The sequence below is a fragment of the Cygnus olor genome, chromosome 11 (assembly GCF_009769625.2).
Source record: "Cygnus olor isolate bCygOlo1 chromosome 11, bCygOlo1.pri.v2, whole genome shotgun sequence".
Taxonomy (NCBI): domain Eukaryota; kingdom Metazoa; phylum Chordata; class Aves; order Anseriformes; family Anatidae; genus Cygnus; species Cygnus olor.
Window position 1 is genome coordinate 13,361,531 of NC_049179.1, and position 15,104 is coordinate 13,376,634.

The 15,104-nt window shown below is 41.5% G+C and overlaps 1 protein-coding gene and 1 long non-coding RNA gene across 4 annotated transcripts in view; one reads left to right on the top strand and one right to left on the bottom strand.

Moving 5' to 3' along the window:
- CTXND1 (cortexin domain containing 1) overlaps positions 1–15,104 on the top strand; it is a 36,920-nt gene that overhangs the window by 17,464 nt on the left and 4,352 nt on the right. Inside the window, exons 2-4 of one of the 3 annotated variants that reach the window (XM_040569472.1) lie at positions 8,194–8,338; positions 11,129–11,306; positions 14,232–14,288. The gene's annotated coding sequence lies outside the window, so the exon portion shown is untranslated. The remainder of the gene's footprint in view (positions 1–8,193; positions 8,339–11,128; positions 11,307–14,231; positions 14,289–15,104) is intronic. The other 2 variants (XR_005823175.1, XM_040569473.1) reach the window with 2 other exon arrangements.
- LOC121075823 overlaps positions 1–15,104 on the bottom strand; it is a 35,094-nt gene that overhangs the window by 12,390 nt on the left and 7,600 nt on the right. The gene's annotated exons all lie outside the window — the stretch shown is intronic.

The following is a 15,104-nucleotide window of genomic DNA, read 5'->3' on the forward strand; positions in this document are numbered from 1 at the left end:
CACCAAGCTGGTATTGCTGAGATTATTATAATATATATTTTGTTCATTTATTAATACTGAGCTACCTGTACTGCAGCCAACTTCAAGGTACTTCAGAAGTACACTTCTCATTCTTTGGCTGGAGAATAAACGCCTTCATTCTAGACAAGGGTAAGATAAATAATATTTTCATTCTAGGACCCTACAGAAAACTACTTGTCCTAGAATTTTCCATGCTTAGGCAGAGAAAACAGTCTTGATTTTACTGTCTCATCTTACAGGTGAGATATTAACTTCTTTTTTTGGCCATATCTGACAAATGAAATATAAACCAACGTGTTATCAGAACAGCTGGAGTCCCGGGTTTGAAGATCCCACAGAGAAAAATCTCAATTCCTGTCTACATGCTTCTATATTGCAATGGACTATTTACCAGGATACAGTTGGATTTGGCCTTTCTCATACTGACTCAGTATAAATGATTTTTCCACCTGTCCATCTAAAACTATCCATCATTCTTCCCTTTCCAGCAGGCCCCCTGAAGTTTGCCAATATAATTACCCTTGTGGTCACTACCAAACCTGCCCTGGGCTATTAAGGTGGAAGTTTTTTAACCTTTCTGACAGAGGAGAAACAACACTGACTGTTATACCAGAGATCTGGCATCACAGTAGAGGGAAAAGAAAAAGGAAAAAGCAGCAGGGCACAGTACCCTCAACTCACGTCTGACCTCTACCCTGTACCTCTTTCTAGCAGCTTAACTTTGTATAAGCACTGGAAAACATTCCTTCTGCTCACATGGGAAAGAGTTGGGTTTTTGATTCTAAAAGACCCAGATATGTTGCTGTTGCCCCACTGTTGAGTTTAGCAGGGCAGAGGTAGGTGGCTGTTGGAACCGAGTGACAACGTCTGACTTGTGAAAAACCACTTCTATTTCCATACTGCTTGACCCAGTGAAGAGAGCCAGTTAACCGCAAACCCATCCTGATTCCATGCTATAGCATTGTGCTAAGTCCTTAATAGAAACTGTTTTCAGAATCTATTTTAATCAATTAAGAACAGTTGGACCCTTTAGTTACTGTAGTCTTATTATGCATTTAAAATGCAATTATGGACAGGAAAATAATGTTCATTCTCTATTGACCCCTTTATACTCAAGTGAATTAAGCCTACTTCTCATCTGCATTCAAAGTCCCAGCTGCTCACTGACGAGCAGATTCAGTAAGCTTTTTGTATCCCATAGCAGCGCAGCACTGCCGTCTGTAAGGCCAGGGTGCGTGGTGGGAGCAGGGATGGCTCCTGGCTCCTGAATTATCAGCCTGTTCCAAGTTCATTCTCAGGGTGGTGATTCATGAGGTAGAAAAGAACCTAGATCCAGTTCCCAGGCTAAGCTTTGCAGGGCTAGAAAAGCTTCTGAAGCTTAAATAAATGAATAAATAAATAAATAAATAAATATATTAACATTGAAAAAAAAAAAGGAAAGTTTTTAGAGTCACTTTCTGTAGCAGAGCAGATCTTTGAAACTGTGAGTTGTCCAACATACTGGGGGAAGAGCGACAAGGGTGAATGTAGAAGTGCACTGTGAAGGAATTTTTCTAAATGTAAATAAATAGCAAATGATCAGACTTTCACTGCAAGAAGCAAATTTGCAGGAGGAGCAAGTTATGCTTTGAAATCACCTCAGCAACTGAAATGTCTCCGTACATAGTTTCAGCAACCAACAAACCACATCTGAAATTTAGGACAAAACAGCAAACAAAAGCAAAGTAAATGACACTGATGCAAGGAGCTTGCTATCATAATTGTGATGCCAGTAGACCTCAGGCAGAAAGATGAGGGGAGTCCTTTCTGATAAACTGGCTGATACATGTACTAGAGTGGTTTGTAGTAAGGATGTCCCCAGTTTCTTACAAGCAGATATGTATTTGTTCCTAAACACTGCACTTGCATTGTCATTTGATAGAGAGATACGGATAGGCCAGCTGCGTTTCGCCATTAGACTGCTAATATAGCTTCAAGGTTATATTCATTAGAAACCTGGCAAATGCTTTAATTGCTATCCACTGCAGTAGGTCACCAAGAAAAAAAAAAAGAAAGAAAGAAAAAACCAACCAACCAAAACCAAACAGTGTGGCATTTGGGAGGCTACTTCCTAGGTTTAGAGAGGTTGTAAGTTGGGACAAAACAGCCTACCAGGACTTGAGGCCACTGCAAAGAGTTGTCACTTCAAACTACTCTTCCAGTAGATGCTGAGGGGACAGTTAGAACACCGTTCTTTGTTGTCAAAGCTGCTACCTACCTTAGGGTTTTATGCTGTTACTGTAGCTTGCCAATACTTCCTACTAAAAACTGCATATCAGTAGAACTGGCCATACTGACTCTCAGATAATTACTGGCACTTCTTTTTGCAAAGTCAAAACTCCACTTGGACTTCCTTTGGAAGGAAAAGAGTTTTATTAGTTGGCAGGTGAGGGGAGGTGATACCAAGGGGAATTTGTTTTGGGAATGCAGTGTTCCACTTACAGCATCCTTTCTGGCAGAAAGGCTTTCTTCAAAGACGAAGTTCAGCAGTGTTTACTGAAACTGCTTAGCTCTCAGACCCACCTTAGGTTTTATGGAGGCCTTGGAAATGGTGCTTGTCATATCGCTGCTTAATATGGGAAATGCCAAGTGTAGGCTGTCAGCCTTTATGGCCCACTGATTTCAGATAAGCATCTTGGAGACACGGGCTTTAGTCACGCTGAATATCACATTGAGCCTCCCTTTCCTCAAACCTCACTGACCAGGTGTTCATGTGAGTAATACCTGATCACTGCCATATGTCTCAGAAAATAATTACTCTTAATATTCCTGCTGGTGAGGGACACTTGACAGAAAGATATTCGTCAAGCACAGGTAAGTCCAAAAAAACTAAGTTAAAGTGAAGCAATAAGAAGTTTCTACCTGCCCACAATCTGTCGGAAGTCAGTGCAGTTTTTATGAGGCATTTTATTAGAAAGAGAATTTCTCTAGAAATCAACCTGCCCACTACCAGCCCAGTGTTTACAGATCTAATATAATTCAAGGGTGCTCACAGTCAAGTAAATGCAAGCCAAACATTATTCTCTGCTAGGGAAGAGTCATTCAAAGAAGGGTGCGATGTGCAGATTATATTTTAACATGACAATAATGTCCTATTTTCTAGCTTAGTGCTGTACATCTCTCTGCTTTTGAAAGGTTTGCAGTTACAATGTTCATTCAACCCAGGAAAGATGCCCTGGGCAGCTTTCACATATGAGTCCCATTATTTACTGAGCATATCAGCACAGGGTGACTGACCTTGGTAACTTTACATGCGTCAGAATGCTTATGAGCAGGTTCTCTAACCTCCTTCCCACACTCTGTCTTCTTGAGCAACAAGCCAACATGCGTCTTTCCTACTCTGAGGCTTGGTGTATACAAAAACTAATTTTTATGGCAGTATGAGGCTATTTTCCATTGCTGTCTCCCCCAGCCCCTGAAAAACCATGGGTGCAGTTTGTAAACAAATAGAGAATGTTTGGCTAAATCTCAGTTTGCAAAGTTCAATTTGCAGAGCAGGCTTTAATAGAAAGCACAGCACTGAATTAAAAACCGTGGTGCAACGGTGGAGGTTTCTGATATTCAAGGAGCTTCCTTGTATCTTGCTTAATATATTAGCTTTAGTTATTAATACTTGCCTTTGGATGGTAATTGTGAACATAGACACGTTCTCGGTGCGTTCTTATTACACCTATCCACCCCTTAATGATAGTGTGAGGTCTGCCTATTCTCTTCCCTCTTCTTTAAGATCGTTTGCAGGGGTCTCATTTTTTATCAATACAGAACAAAAGTAGATAAAAATCACACCTTTTTAGTAAAGATAAAGTATTTTTTCCCCCAGGCATTGGGATCTGATAATTCTTAACATTAATCTGCAGTGACAGGGGAGATCATGAGTTTTATTATTTTTATGAATCAGCTACTGTCAGAAATACTGCAAAACTGATAAGAACCAGTTGCCCTTGTTCACCTCCTAAGAGAAGACATGTTGAACCATGATGGAGTTACAAAGGCTCTTTCCTGCACTTGACTCTTGCCCCTCCTCAGTCAAAACCCCGTTTTAGGAAATCTGACTGTGGCTGACACAAGAATAGGAGTCACTTCTGAATCCGGCACTGATGGAATAACATCATCAGAACTGCAGCTGAGCAACTGAAAAGCTGGCACTGGTTTTAGGCCAGTGTGCTGTCCTTCTAGATGCTCCTGGACTCAGCTGGTGCATATTGAAACTGTGAGAGATCTGGAGTCATTCCTTACCAAAACGCACAGTGCTGGGATCATCTAGAAGACCTTGCAGGGAAAACAGTCCAAGGGGAAGGAAAGAACAGCTCATCCAAAAACAATTTCAGATCTGTATTTGCACATACATTAAAATTTACCTTAGAAAAAGCTAGTTTTTTAAATGAGGAATGACTGCAGTCCAGTTGGCTCCTGCCCTAGCACAGATCTTAGCATGGAAGCACACCAAACAAGGCAGGAAAATTTAGCTAATCCTAATGGTATCATCAAAACTTGGTCCCTGCAGCGTTTAAAACATCCTTGGCTGGATGCTCTGTACTGAGCTACATGCCTGGAGAGATGGGGATCAGAGAAAGGTAATTGTATCTTTTTCAGGATGTTCTGATTTGGGGATGTAATGTCTATCAGTTGGATGCACGGTTGTTTCTCTCCAAAAGTCATATTCTGCAACTAGCCCCTACTGCCTGCGCTTGCAATTAACTAAACCTCCAAGAGCACAGATGTGAAATGAGCCTGTGACAATAAACAGGCAAATACCAGCCAGGGGGCTGGCCGAGACCCACTGGTACACATCTCACCTGATTATTGATGGGACAGAGCTGTTTGAGCTAAGTTCCCTTTCATGCATGAAAAGCTTTTGAGGAATCTCAATATTGTGCTGTATGTGTGTGTAAAAACAGATAGTTAACCTAGAAGCAAAGAACAGTGCCTGGTTTTAGAAGTATTAGTGCTATCTAACTTAAGAAGATAGAGATCGAAACTGAAGTTGGATCACAGAGTTCTGAAAAACCTTTAATATAATTTTAAAACCTTTTAAAAACCTTCCTAAACTGAATAGTCCCATCTTCTCCAGGGACTTGCAAACCAGCTGATAATCCCTTTGACCATTTTAGGTGTTTTAAAGAGAAGTCCTTAATGGAAGGTGTTTATTCCTTAGCCCAGTAACTTGCTTTCAAATTACGATCTCAGTCCACCAGAAACCGAAATAAGGAAGGTGGATAGATGCAAGTTTTCACCAGAATTAGTTTTGAGACATTCAAGCACACTCAGAAGTTAGTGTGATCCCTGCAAAGAGGAAAAGACCTTCAAACTGCTGAGTCAGTTCAGGCAAGCCCTTGTTGCTTGCTGTACATTAGGTTCGCTTGAAAATGTTCCTTGCGGCTAATGGCGCATTAATAAGGTATTGGCTCTATAGCATTGTCAGATGCTGTGCCAGAAAACCAGCCTGTTATAAATTGAACAGGTACAAAGGTTCTGGCAATCTGATTCCCAATGACCCACTGACAAGCTACTGATGTAGCTGAAGATGTGGAGATGGAATGTAATTGCACGCCATCTTTTTAATCAAGGACTACACTTCCAATAACCTACTGAAGTGACAAAGAAAACAACATCAGGCTGTAATACATGGCTGGAATCAAAGCTCCTTTGGTACAATCTTAACTAAAGAGTGCCTCTGACTACAAGTCTTACAGAATAGTCAATGAGCTTCCAGCTGAGGAAAGGATCTTTCTCGATTTGATGAAATGGCTGCACGTGTACTTAGAAAGAGCGTAATAAGGAAAAGGAAAGCAGAAACAGGATAAAACTCAGGCCATGGGCTGCACTTGGTAATGCCATCAGTATAGGTTTGGATGAGAGGGAAGGAGTGAGATGGCATTAACCATGCCCAACAACACCAACCACAAAGCTGTGGCCAATACCATCACTAGCAGAGGTCAGAGCAGCTTCAGGGAAGCTGTATCCCAGCCTAGCTTGCAGCAGCCCCCAGGGGCTTGAGTGCTTGAGAGCTGCAGGCTTTGAGGTGATCAATGGAGCACGTCCCAGAAACATGCATGAAGAGCGTGGTACAAGTCATTGTGTGGCTTTACACCACCCAGCCAGTCTTCAGTGTCCTTCTGCTCTGTTCTGGTGGGCACTAAATCAGTATTCGACCCACCTCATGCCACCAAAGGCCATTCAGAAAACGCTTAATAGCTTTACCATTCTCAGAGATCATTTTTGACTGGTCTGCCTTTGATTAAATACAAACTGTATTCTATTTCCATCCACCTGGCACATCTCAAACATGCTCTGCAACTAAAAGATACTGAAAGTATAGAAGTTTGTTTTCCTCTTGCTCTGTGTAACCCCAGTAACATAATGACCTGTCTCAGAAGTCAAGTAACTTTAACAATATTTGCATGATCTGCCCTTTGCCAGCCAGCCTCAATGCCAAAAAACAGTCTTGGGCATATTTGATTTACTAGCACAGATACAGCCCACACATCCTATGAAGGACAACAGACAGAGACCATAAACTGCTGGGACAGACTCAGGACCCTGACTGATCCTTGCTCTCCTAAGCAATAGGCCATTTATCCTCTTACCCAGCCTCACTTAGTGACGCACAGAATTTGGAAGCTGCTATATTTGTCATGTACCTGCAGAGCTGGAGACTAGAGTTCAATTATCCTTAAACTCTTATCAGGATCTTTCACTCCTGCCAGTGCTGCCATGGAAATGTAATGCATGTCCTGCCTCAAGGTTTTGGTTCATTTGTAATAAAAATCATCTGGCCTCTCTGAAGGAAAAGGCAATCCATCCCCACTGGGAGACAGTTGAAAAAATAATCTATCTGGATGCCAACTGGATCCTCATCAGAAAGGTTTTGTGCAGTATTCACAGATGGAACTGTACAAAAAAGGGGGCTGAAAAGTGGAAGATTAGGATGTTGAACTGTTTGTTTGCACTGATTGCAGAGGGTGCTCCAGGCACTCAGCGCCTCTGAAAATGGGCCAATGCTCATTCTCCCAGTTCTTACAGTTTAAAAAAAAAAAAAAGTTCTCTTGAGAAGAGAAAACATGGAAAAACTAGTAATGATATTACTAATTCTCCTGTTGGCAAATTATAACAAGAATTGGCTGACATGCTGCAACAAGTCTGCCTTTCCAACTGGAGAGGGTGAGTAGCACTGAGCTTCTTGATGCCTCCCATAGCACTGAGCTCTGCTCCTGAACCAGCCCTAACCCAAACTCTCCTCAGAACACCTGGGGCCCTACCTTCTTGTTTCAGATCCTGTGATTGTTTTCTCCAATTCCTCATACCGGTGAAAAGAGAGAAATCTGTTTAAGTAGGGGTGTTTTTGCCAATGTTTTCCAAGGTTTCTCCTTAGAGATATTTTCTCCTTACTCAACAAATTTCTGGCTTTTGGACAGTTTCTTCTGTAGGTCAATTTTTGTTCAGTGACCTGGCAACACATGCTGAAAAATATATAACAATATTTCCTGATTTGCATTCAGATCTGTATTACTATCAGGAGCATCTCTAAATTCCATAGCTTATTCCTTCTCTCTTTAAGTTTCCTTTGCAAAACCTTTTTTTTTTTTCTCCAGGTTAAGATAATATGTAGTTCAGCTGGCATTGTGCCTCTGATATCACCACAAAAAGAGAAATATCACAGTAATTTGTCTTCTGTGGACTTAAGCAGTTCTAAAAAGGAACAGAGAAGAGCAGTATCTTTCATGGGAGCCCAGTGTAAAACTTTATAATTTTGTTTTCTTTTCAACCAGAACACAGAACTCTGGACTTTAAGCTCTGTTCATTCCTATGGTTATTTTTAATCATATCCCCTCAAATTTCTAAGTATCTGAGAAAACTGATTCAGAATCTTTTTAATACAGACATCGTATATTTGGATTGATGAGTACTTGCATACACTGAACTCCTATCTTTTACTGTAGCAAAGGTAGCTGTAACTCAGTTTTGAGTGTGTATTGTTAAATGAATGCCTTCCTGAACCAGGAGTTTCTTTCATCAGTGGGAATTTAGCTTTTCATTTTAAATAAGATGTTCAGCCATGAAGCAGTGCTTCATGATTTCTTCATGCCAATGTCAGTAACAGTTATACACGAGTAACCCAGTTATTTTTGTAAGCTTTCATCCACAGTACTTTTCCTCATATCAAAATATTGATGCTGCCTCAGTCTGAGCCAGTCATGTCGCTTTTGAAGATGAAAGGTCAAAAGATATCTGAGAAATATTCTGCAAGTTAGAGAATACTGGACATCTCCACCACAAGGTAAATGAATATTCAAGCAAAAAGGAGCTGCTATTCCACCTCAAAGTGCAGCTTGTTTTTGTGAAAATATCATCAGATCAATAGCGGAAAAAAGTAATGCTTCTCCTTTTTCCTCCCTGTCAGCTTTGCTGCAATGAAAAATTTCCACATGGCTATGCTTATGATTCTCCTGGGGAACAGCCACAGTTTAATTTATAAAGTAACTGACAAGAACAACAGGCATGTTTGTCTCTGTCCATACGATTTAAACAGCATGATGTTTAAACAGCATATAGTCCATTAAACTGTGTTCATATAATATCTATTCAGACCTTACAAGCCTTGGCTTAAAGGCCAAATCCATTTGTTTCTCTACGACTCCTCTGTTTGCCACTCACCATGATTAGAGAGGATGTACACACTGTGCATCATATCACTGAGTGATGAGAAAAGCAGCTTCAGACTCCTTATCAAAACACATGCTGAATGAAGGACGGACTTGCTGCAGACAGAGCAGCTTTTTGAGCCCATCTAAACTTTACATATCATAGGCATTGCTTCAAATCATCTACTAAAGGATTTCCAATGCCTGATGAATGCTCCCAACAGCCCTCCTGGCTGGAATTGAATACTTCAGGAACAAGGATGGGGCAAACCATGTTACAAAATCAAAGCAGCTCTCCCACACCCACAGCAGAAACACAAATGGGGAACCAAAGAAGGGGTCCCGTGCACAGGACTTTCTGCTTTCCTTTTGGAAAATAGCTGGACTATTGGCTCACACATCGCTCAGAGCCTGGCCAGCTGAAGACAGTACTAGTGAGATGTAAAAACAAACAAACAAAAAAAAAAAACACACAACCCTCTGAAATGGGGACCCAGTGCTCCCTCATGGATTGTATAACAGCTAATAGAAGAAGACTTTATAACATCAGCCCTGGCTTACCTGCCTTAGTTTAGTTAGTGTACGTTGCTCAAGTCCTAGCTCTTCCTGCCAATGTGCTCGGTAGCCAACAATCCCTAAGGTGCACCCTTGATTCTGCCCTACTCTTACCCCTGAACTAAGAGTTCCAGTCTTATAAAGCTTCCTAAATGTTCTCAGGATCTCACTTCAGCAAAGTTTAATCAAGGATTATCCACACCAATTGAACTTTGGAAGACTTGAGGAGCTTTTCTCTCCAGAGGCCAACCATCCATCGTTTAGCTCAATAGCCCTAAGAAGCAACTCGCTCCCAAGTATTTCTCTTCTTCTTCGGCTAACAAGTAATACCGCATGCTCCTCGAGTGAGAACTGATTATTCAATTTAGGATGCTCTGAAATTATAAGCAGCCCACAGTTATTTTAAGTGTATGTTGCATCTTTTTCTCAATGAAGATTAATGTTACACTTACCACGGGGTTATGCCAGAAGGAAACATTTGTGCAACAGCAATTTTTAACACTTTCTTCAGATTGATTTATGTGTTTATTTGTTTTCAACTTTTTGGGCACCAGTAAATGATGTCTTTAGTCTTCAGAGGGTGTACTGACACCGAGTAATTTATGACTGGCTAAAAGCAAGTTTATTGAGGGAAGATTATTTATTGCCTGACCATAACCAAGGGGGCTAGATTGAATGAGCTTGCGTAAACTAAGCTGAGTGTAAAGATTTGAAGCCAGTACTTAAAACAATAAAAAAACTACAGCAAATTTTTTAAACCCAACAAATAGTGGGTTAAAACAGATTAAACCTGCCTGTGTGCTACAGGTACATAGGAGAAGTCATGCTCATAGAAGCCAGAGTTACTGAAATAAAGTATTGATTTTCTGCTGAAAGAACTGTAAGTATAAAAGGACAATTCATTTTTAAATGAAGGTAGTGGTTATCTTATTGCTCTCTGGATATAGAAAGAAGCTCATCTGTCTATATCAATCTACAGCATTTCACTTTGTGCTCAGAGGCAGTGAGTTTTTAATCGAAACTAGATTGTTAAGAACATTAGAGTATGATTAAGTGTCCAGACTCCTCTTTTATAGATTTGAACTTCAAACTGAAAGCAAGTTCATTTGACACACACAAAATACATCCCTGAAACAGCATTTCAGCTTCCTTCACCTGGGATTTGGGGTTGGGGTCATCTTTGGCTCATTCTTCTCTCCAGCCTTCACATCTTAACTCTTACATCTTTTCCATACCAGCATCTAAGTCTCACCACCTCTGTAAGCATCCTGAAAACAATCAGGCAAGCTGTTACTGCTTCAGTTTTAATTACCACTATCTCCTCTCTTCCAGCTTTGACAGATGTCTTGTCCTACAACTGTCTGCTCCAAATAGTACCAGAAAGTTCAGTTAGCAAAACTGAGCGGGGAAACGTGTTTGTCACCCAACAACTTTTGTTTGGTTGAAATTATTGTGTGTAAAAATACCATCCCCAATCAGACTGAAAAATCAAATTAACCGTTTTTAAAGCGTTGCTATATCAGCTCAGATCAACCATATTATTTTAGGTTGTTGAAATGTTTCACTTCAATTCTGGCCATTTTTAAAGAAAAACAACTAAAGAGGCAGACTCTTGAGCAGCATCAATTCAGATCTGGTTCATCTTTCACTATAGATTAAAAGCATGGGTTTTGCTTAAGAAGTAACATAACTTTGGGCTCAAACATTGCTCTCTATACATCATAAATGTTCAATGATTTTTGCCAGAAATTCCCATCTCGCATCTGACTGTATGATTGCCTCAGGCTGTCACTGAAGTGAGTCCCTACTGCTTAATGACTCCAACGCCCACATCCTGCGTGATGTGCAATTGTGATTTTTTTTTTTTCCAGAACACACCGGTGACAAGAACTGCTTCCAGGTCTGGATGGACATGAACCTGAGTGGAGCCTGAATGCAGCTGAAACCACATTGACTAACAAAACTTTTAAAATATGACTACAGAAAGGATTTTAACTCCACAATGCTGTCATGCCAGGATGTGACAGGCTTTCTACCCAGGTCTGGAAGGTAAGAATCTGCTTGCATGTATGAAATTGCATAGTTTCCCTTCCCTCTGCACACTTATTGTTTTGGGAAGAGAGCAGAGAATATTAAAGCGTTTTGAAATGTATTCTATGGGTTGAGATGAGTGGAAATATAATTAACCAGTGTAAGAACTGGTATGGTTTAGACAACCGCTCTGCACTACATGGTACATTATTAGCTTGTGTTTAAAGTGACAGTGCCAAGATTTTCAGGTCTGGGGAAAAGAAAACATCTTTTAAAGCACTTTACCTTGGTATGAATGAACCTGAAATTCAGCCACACCAATCAGCACAAGCATTATATAGAAGCTGCAACACAGCTGACATATGAAAGAGGATGCCAACATTTAAAAAAAAGAATATATCCTCTCACCTGTGGCATTCCATGCAAAAAGTGCTAGGAAACAAAGGCGAAGACCAAATATTTGGAACAGATTCTCCATTGAGTTACATGAGTTCTTCATCCCCAGGCCATGGTCCCTGCCCATCATTCCACACAACTCATAGACCACAGGATTTCCTGACTGCAACAGTGGTCAGACAAGAAGCAGGGGGGACAAGAGCCTCCAAACCAGATGATGCCAACCCCTCTGAAGAGATACAAAGGTGCCTGGTCCTGGCCAGGCAATCCACATGGAGCCAGATGCACACAGGCGCTTTTGGTACTGAATTACACTGACCACTGCAACAAGCTGGCACAGCTCCATCCCTGGGGTGCTGCAGCTGCAGAGACAAAAATCTCTTAAACGAGTCACTGCAAACAAAGGCTTTGGGCTGGGTTCTGGCCACCAGAGTTTATAGGTGGTCTCGTCTAGATGCAAGAAAACAGACAGCCCTATGAACATTTCCAAGAGGTTACCTGTGATGCCCATCTATTCTCAGAGATTATATCGAAACACCTGGGGATTTACAGAAGAGCAGACGCATCACTGCTAAACTGCTTGATAAATTTGAGTCTGGGAGCGTTCTTCATCTGATGGCTTTTATTAAACCAAATTGTTTTCAACAGATATGAAGAAATTAAAAATATTATTCTACTAACCTGGAAAAAGTCATTTTCTAAAATTCAGCTATTCAGAGAAATCTTGATCAGTCAAGTGTGAACATTTATAATTGTTTCTGCTAATCTTTTTTTCTCCCCACACATATGCTGTCAGCATCACCAGTGCTGGTAAATAAGAGCAAAGCATCCAGCCTACTAGTCTGCAGCAGGAGCGAGAACTAGTTTCAGTAGCACTATGCTGGCCTGATGGATTTCACGAGCCAGACTGGGATGTGCAAAACTGGTCTGCTAATGCACCCAGCACATCCCCCGTGGCTGAGAGCACCAGTGGGATGCACAGGCAGGGCCTGACTGTGCTTTAACATAACTTGTCCTGGTGAAGATGCGAAGACATCTGAGCAAATAACTCCTTTGCAAGTGTTCCTCTCTTGCTGGTCCGATCCCCAGAGGCCTGATCTAGAGCAGCGGTATGTTCCAGCAGCAATAAATGAATCTGGAAACAGCAAACTACCCCGGACACAACCCCATGCCAGCACCTAGACCCGCTCAGTGCTAATGGCTGTCCCTACACTGCCAAGCATGCTGAAATGGGATTGCAGTAACTAACAGTGCAGAACACCGCCAAATGCCTTCTGACAACTGATCCGCCACGCAACTCGAGCACAGGCATTATGGTGGCACTGCTCTGACAGGCTGGGTCTGCAGGGGAAGCCTTCCCCTCCCACAGTGCTGCTGCACGGACAGATCCAGGTGAGCAGCCAAGCTGTGAGTGAGGAGATTGACCCAAAGCCAGGCCCTTCTGGCCAGCCCCAAGAAATATGTTTTCCATCTCTATTGACTTAATGCAGAATAATAGCCACATCGTAGAAGCCTTCCGTTTATGGGGAGAGCAGAAGGAAGACGTACAATTTGTTCAACCTCAAGACTACAGCTTTCTGGGAAAAAATCCTCATATCCCCACTGAAAACGTTGACATTTTGGCAAAACATATCAACTTAAGCCTGAAAAAAAATCAGACTCAAGCTGTCACTAATTTCCTGCGTGAACTATAGATCAGATGCCACATGCTTTCACTCTGATCTCTAGGTAAAGCTTTCTGCCCAGCATGTCCTTTCCTTTCGGTAGGAGAGGGGGCTGCATGATAGCTCAGGTGTTTCATAGGAAACATCCAGACAGTCCTATGGGTAAAGGAACACTTTAACCACATCTCCCATGAGATTTGTGATGCCATTTGAAAAGATATTCAAGGGTTTGGTTCTCCCAATGAAATCTCAGAACACTAAGTTTTTTTTAAAGGTACATTTAATTGAAAATGCAACTTTTCAAAGATTATTCCTGATGGAAATTTCAAGGTAGTTCTGATATTCATACTAAGTTAACTTCTGTAGAAATAATAGCATGTGGTACAACAGCCAGAAGGTCAGGAGGGAAGAATCAAATCCATGCCTCTGGGACCTTCACAAGAGTACCAAAAAAGGCAAGGCTACGTTAGTAGTTTTGACAACAAATTTTTTCTTCTGCTCCGCAAGAAAAAGCATCCACACTTAATACTCAGCCTTGCTGACGAAGTCTTTACTCTTGCTCAGCAAAATAAGCTTTAAGTTATAGTGTAAGGTCTCTTGGCTAGCAAAATAGGTCTAAAAGCCTCTGCAGAATTGTTTTTTCCATCATCAAATCCGGTGCTATTTTCTCAACACTGGAGGCTCCGTTGGAAACTATGAAGTCTCCTAACCAGAGAGTGACTAAAATCCCTCCAAGTCCTGAAGCCTCAATGAAAATCTGTCAAACTTTTATCCATTCCTTGAATCCACTCTTCCTCAGACAGCCCAGAATCACAATAACTGCTAATATCCAACTGTGGTGACTCCTGTGATAGATTTGAACCCATACTACTTTGGGTTCCAGGGTCTTCTGGAGCAGCAGCAGGATCTTCTCCCAGAGCAACTCCTTCTAGCAATACTGGTAAGAGTCCTCGCTATTATCAAAGACCTCTAGTCAGGCCAGGTGAGCATCACAAATCTTACCCCACTCCTCAGAAACTTCTTTGTAAGCCTAAACTTGTTGGTTACCGGACTGGTAAATGCACGAAATGTCTGCTTGGTTTCATGCACTTCTGTCTCATCAGCATCTCTTTCAACTCCCTGCTGCAGGACTGGCTGTTGCAGTAATTTCTGTGCTTTCAGGAAATAGAAATCAGCCATCCTTGTGCTTGAAATAGGCTAGAGAGCCCAGCTGAATTATACGTTGTAGGAGCTGGGAGTTGGCGAGACTGGAAAACAACTTGAAAGGAAGTAAATTATGAGAGGAAGTGCTGTGATTTTTATTTTTTTTTATTTTATTTATTTTAAACAAAAGGTCCTCAGTTCACCCTGGGAAAAATTCTCAGGGCATAAGAGTTTGGTAGCTGCTGGGACACCCACAGCTGGCACAGCAAGATGCTACAAGAACACAGTGCTGCAGCCAGATGTGAGTTGCTACTGAAATAGCCCTGTCAGCAGCATCAGATCCCTGGAAATGGTGCTGGGCAAATTTGGCTGCGTAGACAAAGCCTGTGCCTGGGTTTTTATAACTGCATTAATGCAGTGAGGGAGAGCAACTACACCATCTGATACCCAAGTTCCACCCAATTCCCCCAGTGGTTTAATATCTTCTCTCCCCATCTCTCTTCTCTAAATTAAACAGGGATCAGTTTGCAGATTGGTTATTTGCTGTGATACAACAGACACAGTGGTTTATTTTAAAGAGGCATTCCATGTTCTTACCTTTCTACAGTAGAAA